Genomic DNA, 15,576 nt, shown 5'->3' with positions numbered 1-15,576 from the left:
ATAACATAATGTTTCAATTTTAGCTTTCAACTATTCAAGCCCTAGAAATCATAACGTAAGTTGTAAGCACCCTAAAAATATATAAACAACATAATCACCTGAAGGGGTATGGTCCCAAATCGACCATTACCCGCATCAAACAAACCCCCACCAGTAAGCATACCGCACCCATGCGGTCACATCTTTCGAATCCAATCGGTCCGAAGATGAATAGCTTACCTTAAGTACAGAAGAAGATGAACATATCGATGCGGCTGGCACCGCACCCTATGAGCATTTTCGTCACGACAAGGGAAGCGAGCAAATAGTCTCCGCAGACGATGATGCGGCTAACACCGCATCTCGTGTATTTCTTGCTCACAAGTAGGAGACGCGGTAACCTCAGACGTTACCGCATGCAGCGATGCGGCTCGCACCGCACCCTGCACATTCAACAAGTGGGACTGACACACCATGCAAGTGGCACCAGCGACAGTCCCCTGTCAGAGCTACATGAGCAATGGGCTGACGTGGCGTAACCTCCATAACCGACAAGGCTGACACACCTGCAAGGGTGCAGCTCGTCGTCAGCCCATCCATCAATCTCCTCCTTCACTCCTCGGCTATAAATACCGACCCCAAACCAGGTTTGAGGTATCTCTTCACAACTCTCTCACTACTACTACTATCTTACTTTGCTTCCCAAGCAAACTACTGATTCTCACGCCGGAGAGTGGTAACAAGGAGCACCCCCCACCCCATCCTCCTTGTTACGAGTCACGGCTTGTTTCCTTGTGCAGGAGATCATCCACCGGTGACCCAGCCAGCGATCCTCGAGAGGAAGGGATTAACCCTTCTTGACGAGACCAGTGTGTTAACCCTGCCCGGTTAACCATTGTTTCATCATTGGCGCCCACCGCTACTCTTAGCACTTTTTAATCCATCCCTCTCCCTCTCAAGATCATGACTGATCACCAAAACACCAATGCGGATAACCCAAATCCCCCAATCCCAACTCCGACAGGGGTCCATCCTTCGACCTCCCAACCCGGACACATTGGCACGTCCACCCAAAGGATCCCATCCTTTGCGTTTGGACATGACTTGTCACAGGCTCCAACTGTGCTCCCACCAGGCACGGACTTACATTCCTGGTACCAACAGCAGACAGACCTGCTGATAGCGGCTTACAACCGCGCTTGTACGGAAGCAAACGTACAAGCTGGGCCTACCCCAATACCACACACCCCTGCCAACCGTATTTTCCAATACGACGGCAGGTTACACTCACGTCCGGCTTCCAGAAGCCGACATGACGACCGTGGATCGTCTTACTGTTCGGTCCACACACTCAATGAGGATAATTCCTCATATGAGTCCCGCTCCAGGGGACCAGTGCACACCCGCCTGGGCCCCTATGGCGAAGATAGGAGGCGATCAGCCTCCCGACGCGGCCCAGGCATCCAAAGCCGACTGGGCCCACAACCATACACTGAAGGGTACGGTCATACCGACCCCGACGATCAAACCTACCGCGGGGAGTCTCACGACACCAGCAGTAGACCGGGGGGCGCAACTATGTCCCTCCCACTCACCCCCGCAGTACATACCTCAGGGCGGCAAAGCGCCCTGTGAATGAACCATACAGGCCAAAGGCCGCGGCCGAAAATTCCAAATTCGTCCCGCGGATCGCCAACGCCCATATCACCACAACAAAATTCCCAGTCAACGTTGGGAAATACAGTGGTTCGACCGACCCGGACGACCACATGAACATCTTCACGGGCGCAGGCATCAACGGCCAGTGGGACGAACCCACTTGGTGCAATTTTTTCCCCCAGACCCTTATGGGCCTGGCAAGGGCATGGTTCGATTCTTTGCCAGTGGGATCACTGGAATCTTTCGAGGACTTGCGTACCAAGTTCCTCGCCCATTTTAGCCAGCAGCGACGCCACAAGCGCGATTCGTTGGACGTCATGAACATCTGGCGAAGGGATGACGAATCGCTCGAAGCATTCGTCATCCGTTACAATAAAGAATGCCTAGAGATAGGCGACATGGCGGACCAGATGGCGCGAAATCACTTCATCCGGGCCGTCAAAGACAGGGAGATGATCATGACCATCTCTGGCAAGGAGGGCTTGCCTAAAAAATGGGAGGATGTCATGACCGCGGTCAAGACATACGCCCAGACACAGCGGTCACTCGAACCGCATGTCAAGAAGGCGAAGCCCCAAGCCGAAACATCCCACCAAGGGTCCAAGCGTAACAACAAACGCAACCGGGATGCGGGAAATCGGGATATTTCCAAACCGTATTTCCCGCAACCCAACACGTTCGACCCACAATGCTACAACTCTGCCCGAGACAATCGGGCACCAAAAAAAGAGTCTCGGGACCGCAAGTGGACCGAGATCAACCAGTCGCCAAGAGAGGTCCTCCTTGCGGACCCTCAATTCTTGCGACCAGCCCAACCAATGAAGTCCAAGAAAAGTCAGGACCTCACACTCTACTGTGAGTACCACAAGGACTCGGGCCACACCACCAATAACTGCATCAGTCTCCGGCTGGAGATTGAGCGGGCATTGAAAGAGGGGAAACTGCAACACCTTTTGCCAGGTGGGCAGAAGCCCACCAAGCGCATCACCCCTCACGATGAAGGTACCTCCTCCGGGAAGAAAGCCATGTACGTGGCTTCCACCCACATGATCTACGGAGGCAAGGGTAAGCCGCGCAAAGCGGCGAGAAGACCGGACAATGACTGGAAAGACGAGCAAGTCGTCTTCCCAAAAGTCTGAGGCGGACCGCGTGATCGACGCGCCGTCGTCATTTCAGGCCAACTGGCCCATTACTGCACCGAGCGTCTATTCATCGACCCGGGCAGTACATCCGATATAATCTACGAGCAATGCTTCAACCAGTTTGACCAGGAGGACAAAGACCGGTTGCAAGCCGTAGATTACCCACTGGCCGGGTTCGTAGGGGAAACTGTCTTTCCCCTAGGCCAAATTACATTTCCCGTGCGTCTTACCAGCGGTAAACACACACGGACAGAAGAGGTAAACTTCATGGTTCTACCTCACACTTCCAATTATGACGTCCTCCTTGGGAGAGAATCCCAAGGAGATTTCAATATGATCATATCTGTCCCACACTCTGCGGTTGGTTTCCCAACCGAATCGGGGATCGCGATCATCTACGCCCGCAGGGACGTCATGATGTCGGATGAAGTGCGTCCGACCAAGGTCGCAAGGCCTACCCCTGTTGACCAACCGGAAAAATGGGTTCTCAACCCTAAACATCCGGAACAGAAGGTCACATTGGGTCACGCCTTATCCTCCACCACCAAGGCGCACCTGAAGCAGCTTCTCTTCAGGAACCAAGACATCTTCGCGTGGACGCCCGCAGACATAACCGGGGTCCCACGCGAGATAGCGCAGCACCACTTGATTACCAAACCAGGTATCAAGCCAGTGATCCAAGGCCAACGCCACCTTGGATCAGCTAAAAATCAGGCGATGCAAGAGCAGATCGAAGAACTGCTCTCCGCAGGCATACTGCGGGAAGTCAAATACCAGACTTGGTTATCCAACCCTGTCATGGTAGAAAAGCCGTCCGGGGGCTGGCGCATGTGCGTCGATTATAAAGACCTTAACAAGGCCTGCCCCAACGACTGTTACGCGCTTCCAGAAATCGATGAAAAAGTCGATAACCTTGCGCCATTCAGGTGGAAGTGCTTCCTCGATTGCTATAAAGGGTACCATCAGGTACAAATGGCACTCGAGGATGAAGACAAAACGGCATTCCGGACCCCAACCGGGAATTACTGCTATACAAAAATGCTGTTTGGGTTGCGCAACGCGGGCTCAACCTATCAAAAACTGATGAACGACACTTTCCGCGGTCAAATAAGCAAAAGTGTCGAAATCTACATGGACGACCTGGTCGTCATGAGCATGGAGGAAGATACCATGCTCACTGATATCGAAAGAACATTCCAAACTCTGCGAAGCGTTAACATCAAGCTCAATCCAGGAAAATGCTCGTTTGGAATGGAGGAAGGCAAATTCCTTGGGTTCATCGTCACAAAAGATGGATTCAAGGTAAACCCGGAAAAAGTCCAGGCGATCGAGCGCATGCCATCGCCTGCATCGATGAAAGATATGCAACGCCTGGCCGGCAGGCTTGCGGCACTCAACAGATTCCTAGCTAACCATGCAGCTAAATCATACCCTTTCATCAAGACCCTGCGGAGCTGTTCAAAGAAAGAACAGTTCCAGTGGACCGCAGAGGCTGAAAAGGCCTTCCGGGAAATGAAGGAGTGTTTGATACAACTCCCAACGTTAACCGCACCACGAAAAGATGAGCCACTCATCTTATACCTATCCGCCGCAGACAACGCGGTGGGCGCGGTATTAATAGTGGAGCGAGAGGGGGTTCAAACACCCATCTATTACATCAGCAAAATGCTCAACGACCCAGAGACGCGGTACTCAATCATGGAAAAGTTGGTACTAGCACTGGTGCATGCTTCAAGACGGTTACGACGCTACTTCGTGAACCACGTCATCACAGTGCTAACCAATTACAGGATCGGCCCGATCCTATCCAAACCCGACATCTCTGGGAGATTAGCAAAATGGGCAATTGAGCTGGGCGCACACACGATACATTACAAACCGCGCCCCGCCATCAAGGGCCAAATCTTAGCTGATTTCGCCGCTGAAGTACCAGTGGATCGCATCCAAGAATGCGAAGAAACACAAACTCCTGCGCCCCCACCGTCCTCCTCAGAAATATGGGCACTATTCACCGATGGTGCATCCAACGAGGAAGGCGCGGGCGCAGGTCTGCGACTCGTCAGCCCTGACGGCCAAGAGCTTACATACGCCATCCGCCTTGATTTCAAAAGCACAAACAATGAGGCAGAGTATGAAGCACTGTTAGCTGGGCTACGTTTAGCAGTCAAAATCAGCGTGCAACATCTGGAAGCACACGTCGACTCCTTGTTAGTTGCAGGCCAAATACGCGGCGACTACGCCGCCAAAGGGGATATCATGATCCTCTACCTTGGGCAAGCCCTGCAACTGATATCCAAATTCGCTTCATTCAATATTCGACATATTAATCGAAGCGAAAACAAATCCGCGGATGCACTATCCAAACTTGCATCCACCAGCTTCCAACACCTGGCAAAGGAAGTACGTATCGAAATCCTGCAAAATCCTTCAGTACCCCTACGCCAGGTCAATGTCATCCAATACGGAACAACGTCATGGATGACACCAATTATCGCATACCTGCAGTCAGGTGTGACTCCCGAGAGCAAAACAGAGGCACGTAAGTTGCAATACAAAGCGTGCCACTATCAAATGGGAGACGGTATCTTATACCGAAAGTCATACCTCGGACCACTCCTCCGATGCGTTAATCCACAAGACGCCACATACCTCATCCGAGAGATACATGAGGGCATATGTGGCATACATGCCGGACCACGCATGGTCGTGGCAAAAATCATGAATGCCGGGTATTACTGGCCCGGCATGCACCTGGACGCCGTCAAAGAATTACGCAAATGCATGGACTGCCAACGCCATGCTCCAAAAACTTTGCGGCCAAAGAACAATCTGGTCCCCGTCACTACCGCATGGCCCTTTCAAAAATGGGCAATCGACGTAGTGGGACCATTCCCCGACGCACCAGGTGCGGTTAAATTCATCATAGTGGCGGTTGATTACTTCACAAAATGGGTAGAGGCGAAACCGCTCGCTTCAACCACTGCTATGATAACAAGAAAGTTCATTTGGGAACACATCATCTGCCGTTTCGGTTTACCAATGTACATTGTTACCGACAACGGCACCAACTTCGCTGCTGACGAATTCCAAAAATGGCTAGAAGAACTGAACATCAAGCACATATTCTCATCAGTCGCACACCCGCAAGGGAACGGCCAAGTTGAGAGTATCAATAAAGGCCTAGTCGAAGGAATCAAGGCACGGTTGGGAACAGCCAGACGTGGCTGGGTCGATGAACTCCCAAGCATCTTATGGGCTCACCGCACAAGCCCAAAAACAAGCAATGGGGAAACATCTTTCAGCCTCGTCTACGGATCTGAAGCGGTGATCCCCGCGGTAATGGGTCTCCCATCTCCTAGAATGTTGGCTATCGAAAAGCTAGACAACAACAAGGAGCGCAGGATTGATTTGGACCTCTTGGAAGAAAGGCGAGAGAACGCCGCCATCAACGAGGCCAAATATAAATCCAAACTTGAAAAGTACTACAACGCGCGAGTCCGCGTCTGTACTTTCAATCCAGGGGACTACGTCCTACGTGATAATGAGGCATCTAATGCCGAACGCCCAGGAAAACTTGCCCCCAAGTGGGAAGGACCCTACCTCATCAGCAAGGTCTTAGGGAAGGGCGCGTACAGGTTACAAACACTAGAGGGCGAGCCTATCGCCAGAACATGGAACGCACAACAGCTTCGACGCTGTTACATGTAAGCCATGTTCTTACGTTTCCCATGTAACCTATCGGGCCGCAGGCCATTCGCAAATAAATAAACAAGTCGTTTTATACATTATTGTTTGTTTACTGCTATTACAAATGCGTGTTTCCACTATGCGGTATCCCAAAAACAGATTGGCAAAATCTTCATTCACGATACCCATACAAAGTGGTAACCACACGCAACTATTGTAATAGGCCAACACAAGGCAAAAAAGACTTAAGTGTTATCCAACCGGATAGACACATTTCTTACCTACTACAATTCCTGAGCCCAAAAAGGCAACCAATGGAATTGACGCATGCTCATACTACAATAGTATAGAGTATACTTGACCCCATTCACAATGGGTAGAGACCCGCATACATACGTTTCAAACATGCAAGAACTGACAATACTTGTATAATGGAGCAAAACACCTTATATTCAAAAAATTCATGCACCAACGTGATGCTTACACGGATTTACATAAGGTTTCCTATTCTATACAAAAGGAAAACAAAAAGGGGGCACACCGGCCAACCTAAACCCTACTTTGTACCACTGGTCCCCGCATCATCTCCGGTAGCACCAGCAGGGTCGTCCTCTTCCACATCCGGATACAACATCCGCAAGCGGTCAACATAGTCCGCGGCCTCCAAACAACTGTCCAATTCCTCTATGCAGGCAAGGGGCGTATCATAAAAGGAGGCCTCGGCTGCTTTCAGGCGCGACTCGGTGTCCACGCCATGGAACCCCGATCGCTCATCTGTATGACCGCCCTTAGTCATCACATTCAGATGACCAATGCAGCGGTTGTACCCTGCCTTAAAACCAGCATCACGAGCGCGGTCCCGCACCAGGTCCAAACCAGCCGCAGTCTCAGGGGCATTCATAATAGCCTCAACAATCTGCAATTCAAGGATCATAAGTCTCAAGTATTAGTCTAAACAAAACTAAAGCAAAGGGATACTTACGCGCCCGATACCGTGAGCCCGCATCCACTCACGGTCAGCCTCCAGCTGATTAAAAGAGGACACCAAGGCATCCTTGGCCTCAACGGCGGAGTCAGCACGTTTCTCCGCAGCAGACACGCGGGCAGTAAGGTCTGTAACCGCGACCTCCCGGGCCTGAACCTCAGCCTGTCAAAAATAGCAAACGGTTCACACGGTAACCATTTACGAACCAGAAAGGCAATATCAAGCAAAGTTAAAGAAACATACCTGCAAGCTGGTAACGACCTTGTCTAAACGACGGCGCTCCGCATTCGCCTCTTCAAGAGCTTTAGAAGCCCGGCGCTCTTTCCCTTCGGCCTCCTCGAGGGCCTTGGCAGCACGAGCCCCGACTTCTTTCGCCTCTTCGAGCGCTTTCAAGACCTCGGCTTTCGCCTGCACCGCTTTAGCCGATATGGCCTCAGCCGCAGCTTTCTCGCTGCCCAAGGCAACATTTGCCGCCTTGGCATTTGCTAACTCCTGCCGAGTATGAAACAGAATGTTATTCTGCTTAGCCCAAGATTCATTCCACTTCTTGCGCTCATTGGATAATTTTTCGTCCCAACTCTTGCGCTCATCAGCAAGAAGTTTAGCAAGGGTACGCACCTGTTTCAGTTGGGCAGCGGTAGCCCACTCAGAAGTCTGTTTCTGCTTCTCAAAAGCAGCTTTATCTTTCTCCAGCTGCTCCGCACCCGCACGGGCAGCTTGGACCAGCTTTTCCGCCTCCGCCCGCATACGAACGGCCTCTTCCTCTCGGCGGCCCAGCACTTTGTAATCTTCCAAAATGGCATTCGCCACAATGGAAGTCACTACCAGCATTGTCGAGAGCTGGTTTATACGCAGCTCCCGAGGTGCGGCACGGGCCCGCTCAACTTCAAAGGGGGTCCCCAGACCGCCCAAAATCTCCTTGCATGCCGCAGGGTCATTGGAGATATCATCCCCCTGCAAAACAGTCCAGGGGGGTCGATGGTAAACAGTACTGCGACCCTGGGAGTAGGTGCGGTAGTAATACTCCAACTCAGTCTCCCCAGGCTGAATTGGAAGCCTATCATACCCCGCACCACCGGCACCAGCACCGATAACCTTCGCACCAGCCACAGAGCTCTACGGCTCAGTATCAGTCTTCTGCGCCTCCGCATCAGACTTCCCTTTTCCAGCATCAGAAAACCGCAGATCCAAATTATCCCCGTCAGGGGGAGTAATAAGGTTGTTGGACGAATCCACGGTATCATGAATCTGGGTCGCCACTTCCTCTGCGGTCCGCACCGTCGACTCAAAAGCCACCTTAGCAGGGGGTGTCGACGGCACTTCAGACGTACCCGCATCAGTGGCACGCGGGGGTGACCCGGGAGCATCAAACACAGAGAAATCTCCACCTTGAGGCTCTGCAAAAACAAAGTCAAAAAGCTATCAATACAAGATTACACAAATACTTAAAGACAAGCTATACTACACTTACCCACAACAACCGCAGGCTGCTTCGGCGCCGGAGCAGATCTTTTGGTTTGCAGCCTCCGACGTTTGGGTTCACCACCACCAGCAGCTTTCCGCTCTGGTTCTCTTTTTTCACCAATAACGGGAGGACCCGCAGCAGTCCCTCCCGCAGCCGCACCACGACCTATAACACCCAAACCCTCAAGGGTGTTAGATACTACCACGTAATCGGTATATCGACGAAGACAAGATCGATAGGTACCTGCGGCTCCCGACACAGAAGAAGGGGCAACTGAGCCTTCAGCATTCCCCTTACCACGACCTCGCGTGGTTTTCTTCACCGGTTTCTTCTCCACCTGCTTCTTAGGGACACGTTTTTCAAACTTCCCCAAATCCGCAAGGGCAGCTGAATTAAAGAGTCCAAAGATAACCGGTTAGCAAGATAATCCGAGGGCAACAAACGCAACGTAATAAATACCTTTTGCATCGGCCGGCACAGGCGCCTCTAGTACCGCACGTGACGGTACGCGGAAATTCTTCACAATTTCCAGGTTGAAGCCCTCCTTCAGCCCAACCGAAACCAACTCCACCTGGCCCTCAAAGTCAGGCTCGAACATCCTCCACAAGCCAATCGCCTCAACTAAAATAACGCATGCATGCATGTTATTACAAAAGCAAAAACAAACAAGGATAACAATCAAGCACAGCGGGCTTACCTCCACTTTTTTCCCGCAGCATGGGCCTGGCCTTCCTATCCGGCCTGGTGAGCATCATCCGTAACACCCACAGTTGGTTGTTATCCAACTTCCTAAGTTCAATAGGCCGCAGCCTAGAGAACCAGTCTACAGTTTGGGCGGTGGCAACAGGGAGGTCTTCATCAGCAACGCCAACATTGACATTCCTAAACGTCATAGCGGCATAAACCGCACAGGCCTTGACATAGAAGAACTTCTTCTTCCAGCCGGTCACACCCTTTGGAGGTGTCATCAACTTCAGGCTCCCATACCGTTGGTTAAACGAAAAAAATCCGGTGTTCACCGTCAACTGGTAGAAACGCCGGAAGTTTTCAACGGTAATGGGCAGATTATGAGCCCGGAAGGTATACTCAAAGTTCCTAATCCGGAACATCCCAAAGGGGCTGAGTTGAGAGATGTGGAGATGATAATACTCCAACACCTCAGCAACAAACACAGTCACCGGCAACCGAAGGTTACCGTCGTAGAAAAAATCAGCCCACAGGGTGATGTAACCGGCCGGGGCATCGGCACCAGTATCCCCCTCCTGGGGATAAGTAAAATCCCAGTCTTTCGACATTTGAATCGTGGTCATCAAAGTCTTAAAACTATTTTTTGACCACTTCAACACCGGCAAACCACCGCCGGCAACCTCTACATCATCGTCGTCATCTTCCTCCTCAGCCACTAACGGCTGTTCAGGGTTCACACCCTCCACATTGTGTGGATTTGATGGTTCAGCCATCAAAAATATTCAAGAAACGGAAGATGGTGAACAGAAACACTAGCAACCTCACCGGAATTTCAAGAAACAACGTCGGAGAAGACAAAGTACAAGTTTCTCTCAAACGGCAAATTTTTTGAATTTTCGATCAAGTGAGGGGAAACCACGAACGGTTTCCCCTTATATACCCATCGCAATTAATGCGGAGGGAGAAAGCAAATCATCACGTTCAAAAAGAGCGTATCGCGCGACACCACGTGTCGAGCGCCGTTTTCGCTAACGGTTATCACGCGCGCGTGGCCGCCCACGCGCCTGACAAAGAAGACGTTTACACTCCTTGCTACAGTGCATTTAATGCCTCGGGCAGTGCAAGTGTCCTTTCATTTCAGCACATGCCAGAAACGTCTCACCAACTTCTACCAACTCACACGTGAGATCAGCCACGTAGGCAAGAAAAAGCGACTACATTATCCAAAAAATAAGCGGCATGCGGTTTCTCTGGTTTACCGCACCATAACCCATACCGCATGTCGTTTTTTATATACCCCTAAAAAATAGGTAGAAATATATCTATCTATACTATAAAGGGATATATTACCTTTTCCGCATCACTCATGAGCACACGTGGAATATGCGGAAGTAACACACACGAACCCATTCAGGTGTGTCAGATGCTCAGAACCAGTGTTGTTCTTTGGACTGAACCGCATCTCAGGAACAGGCAAACCGCATTGCCTTCATTCTCTTCAAGCTTCAAATCCCTCCTGTCCGGTTCACAACCACAGAGGGTGCATGCACAACTTCTTCAGCAAAAAGAAGGAAGGGAACGTACGCGACCGCACATCAGCAGCCTTGACTCCTGAACCTTCAAGAGCTACATCCGTGCAACACGCACATTTTGAGCGAATATGCGACTGCAAAACCGCAGACACTCATAAGGAGCTATAGACATAACCATAGCTTCCGCAGAGTGGTTGCTATGGAAGAGCAAAGCTCACTCCACATCACCGAACGAGGCTACCTCGTTGTAAACTCGGTATTGGAGCGCGAAGGAAAGTGGCTCCAGAAAGAACGCAGATACGTGCTCTGAACAAGCACTTATCAACCAGCAAGCGTCCGAACAGCGGTAACAAGTCTGCCTATGACTTTGTTTACCTGCCAACGGACCGCATGGAATAAACAACGGTGGGCATCCCTTTGCCTATGACCATGTTTATTTACCCATAGTACAGATCCACATTGTTCGACCAAACATGGCCAACAATGACGCAACGAGGTAACCGCAAAGAACATGCGGTTACTTGAGAGCTATCAGGATGAACACGAACACCCCACAAAAAAGGGTTCGTCATCTCATCACCAGATGCTGAACATAGAGCTTGAGCAAAGCTCTCACAGCATCAAAAACCTTTGATCCCAATCTCAAAGATTGGTTTAAAGTTTTTCTTTTCTTCTTCATGCACCATTCTGGCAAATGGTTTGAAGAAGGTACTACCTCCCAGAGGTTAGAAACATGTGCAAACCTTCGAACCACCGTCTCAAAGGTTGGTTCGAAGTTTGTGCAGCATTACTATGAAGGTCCCTAACAGACCTTCAACACAACAACAGGTGGCAATCCACCTGATGACATAAAACGGCTGAGAATTTCGCATCAAGCGAAGTTCCTTCACCGGTACAGAAGAGGCATCACCGGATTTTTACCAGATTACCAGTCTGATCTGGCCTAGAATTTTCTCCAGACTGCCAAACTACCTTCCTATACCATAAGTCCAGTGCTCCTCCCACGTGCAACTTGCACAAGGCAGCAACACTAGACTGGGGGGACTTGAAGGGGTATGGTCCCAAATCGACCATTACCCGCATCAAACAAACCCCCACCAGTAAGCATACCGCACCCATGCGGTCACATCTTTCGAATCCAATCGGTCCGAAGATGAATAGCTTACCTTAAGTACAGAAGAAGATGAACATACCGATGCGGCTGGCACCGCACCCTATAAGCATTTTCGTCACGACAAGGGAAGCGAGCAAATAGTCTCCGCAGACGATGATGCGGCTAACACCGCATCTCGCGTATTTCTTGCTCACAAGTAGGAGACGCGGTAACCTCAGACGTTACCGCATGCAGAGATGCGGCTCGCACCGCACCCTGCACATTCAACAAGTGGGACTGACACACCATGCAAGTGGCACCAGCGACAGTCCCCTGTCAGAGCTACATGAGCAATGGGCTGACGTGGCGTAACCTCCATAACCGACAAGGCTGACACACCTGCAAGGGTGCAGCTCGTCGTCAGCCCATCCATCAATCTCCTCCTTCACTCCTCGGCTATAAATACCGACCCCAAACCAGGTTTGAGGTATCTCTTCACAACTCTCTCACTACTACTACTATCTTACTTTGCTTCCCAAGCAAACTACTGATTCTCACGCCGGAGAGTGGTAACAAGGAGCACCCCCCACCCCATCCTCCTTGTTACGAGTCACGGCTTGTTTCCTTGTGCAGGAGATCATCCACCGGTGACCCAGCCAGCGATCCTCGAGAGGAAGGGATTAACCCTTCTTGACGAGACCAGTGTGTTAACCCTGCCCGGTTAACCATTGTTTCATCATCACCCTAAAAATATATAAACAACATAATCACCCTAAAAATCATCTAAACAACCATAAACAACGTCAAAACACATAAAATTTTAAACCTATTTAACAACTTTATTACCCTTTTTTTCTCCTACAATATCAACCAAAATCATCAAAATAACAAAGAAACTTACCCGTGTTCGGATTCCGGTTAGATTTGGTGTCAAACGACGGTGGTATGGTGGCTGATTACGGTGGTTGCTGGCTGCTGGACTGTTGTCGCTGGGTGATGTTCGTTGGCAGTGCAGGGACGCAAGAGAGAGAGAGCGGGAGAGAATTTCTAAAGGTTTTGGGCTTTAATTATTTTATTATAGTTTGAAACATTGTTGGGTTTGGTTAATGGGCTAAGACTTAGTGGGCTAGCTAGTTAGGAATTATAAGTGGGTAAAGGTATGGGTATTTGGGTTTAAAATATAAATTGATAACACTTTTTACCTAAGGGGTGCGGACGAAAAATTTCAAGGTAGCGGTCGAAAAATTCCAAGCGGTGCGGATGGGATTTTCGACGGAATTTAGCACTAAATTTTTTTTCCCCCGGGGGTGCGCCCGCCCACCTTGGGTTGACTTTAGGTCCGCCCTTGCGTTTCACATGTACTTTTTAGAATCTACCGAGAAAGATTTTCTGCCAGGGCCGGCTCAACCTATTTGAAGGCCTAAAGCGAAATAAAAATTGAGGCTCTTTTTCAAAAAAATAACATTTTATAACGACCAAATTCATACTTTTGATGTGACAAAAATATAGGAAGCAATTAACAAAAATACAAAAAGGAGGAGTAACATAATTGTAGTTTGTAGCTTTTTTTTTTTAAAGTAAACTTTATTAAAAAACACCTCCGACCCAAACGGGCAAAAGGCCAAACAACACACACACCCCCGACCTAAACGGGCAAAGGGCAAAAATTACTGTAGTTTGTAGCTATTGTTTCCCATCCCTTGGTTCTGATTTTGATTTCAATGTTAATAATCACAAAGCCTAACAAAATAGTCAATGTGTTTAAAAGATGAACTCTAACATAAAATAAAAGAAAAAAATAATTCAAAAAAAAACCCTGTCCACTTAAAAACCACAAAAATATAAATTAAATGACTAAGCTCCATGGATTTGAACCAGAGCTTTTACGAAGACAGTAGGGGTATTTTACCACCACAAGACATAAGCATTAGTAGTATCTGTTATCTAATATGGCTTTATAGGCTAGTGGTATCTTGGGGGTGGGATAAGACTTTGGACTAATTGGTCCTAGGTTCGATTCCCACAAGGTGGGGTTTTCCCATATTTATTAGGTTTCCTCCTGAATTGGTGTATAGGCATTATGCCTAGTGGAGATGGATATGATCGGGTGGTTTCACTGGTGGCACGATAATACTCCAATGGTCCGTCAGTGATCCAAATTTGCCGTTCAAAAAAAAGTATCTGTTATCTAATTAAATATTAATATTGAATTAAATTTATATATAATATTTTTGTAAAGAAGCCCTTAATTTTGATGGTCCAAAGCCTTTGCTTCACTTAAATGATCCATGGGCCGGCCCTGTTTTCTGCTATAAAATGTTGGAAACAATTTATACTAGAAAAACAAAAAAACATGATTGATAATTAATGTTAAATATCAATCATATCTTTTGTTTTATAGTTACCAGAAATGTTTACTATTATCTACATTTACTTCTATTGCATGTTATACTAAAAAAAAAAAAAAAAAAAAAAAAAAAAAAAAAACATGATTGATAATGTTAAATATCAATCATATTTTTTGTTTTATAGTTGCCAGAAATGTTTAGTATTATATTTTATATATACTCCTATCGCATGTGTTCAATGTGTGTGTATAAGCTTTAACTAAATATGAGAATTATAATATATGCACTCATTGTTTCTTGTGTTCGACTGTTCAGTGTCATATAATAAACGTGTGAATCATAATTAACTAATACTTTAAGTTTCATTCAAGTGTTATGTCTCTTAATATTTAATAACGTAGTTCTGATTTGATAACTTTATGAATATGAATGAATTAGGGGCTCTTTGACAACTTTTGAATCGTTAAGTGTTAAAACTAGTAAAAGGTCTGAATCATTTAGTATTGAATCAGTAAGAGTTCTAAACCATTAAAAGTCAGTATAATGCTTACCGTTCAAAGGCAAATGTCTGACCAATTCAGATTAGAGGTCCTATCATTCAGACTTAGGTGGTGTTTGTTTTTTCAGATGTAAAAGGTCTGCAGTCTGTGGACCACATCTACAAACCTCTGCACGAGAAGAGGTGGACCAAATGTCTGCAGAGTGAAATAAAAGAGTGGTTGATTATCTCACATCTTTTTAAAACCCACAACATCTGCAAACTATCTTCCTTTCCAAAACCCTAATTCCTACAACCACCTCTCCACCCAACCCACCACCGTATCTCCACCACCCACCATCGTATCTCCACCACAGCCCCTCACAAAACCCCAACTCAAAACCCTAATCCTCTCCCACTACAACCAAATCTGAAATTGACGGTAGCAAACCTGAAATCGACGGTAGCAAACCTAAAATCGACGGTGTGTCGGGTGGAGGAGGTGCAGCACGTGGAGGTCG

Source organism: Helianthus annuus, chromosome 2, assembly GCF_002127325.2.
Source record: "Helianthus annuus cultivar XRQ/B chromosome 2, HanXRQr2.0-SUNRISE, whole genome shotgun sequence".
In the NCBI taxonomy this organism is placed as follows: Eukaryota; Viridiplantae; Streptophyta; class Magnoliopsida; order Asterales; family Asteraceae; genus Helianthus; species Helianthus annuus.
The sequence above is the reverse complement of the archived record's forward strand: the minus strand, read 5'-3'. Positions refer to the sequence as shown.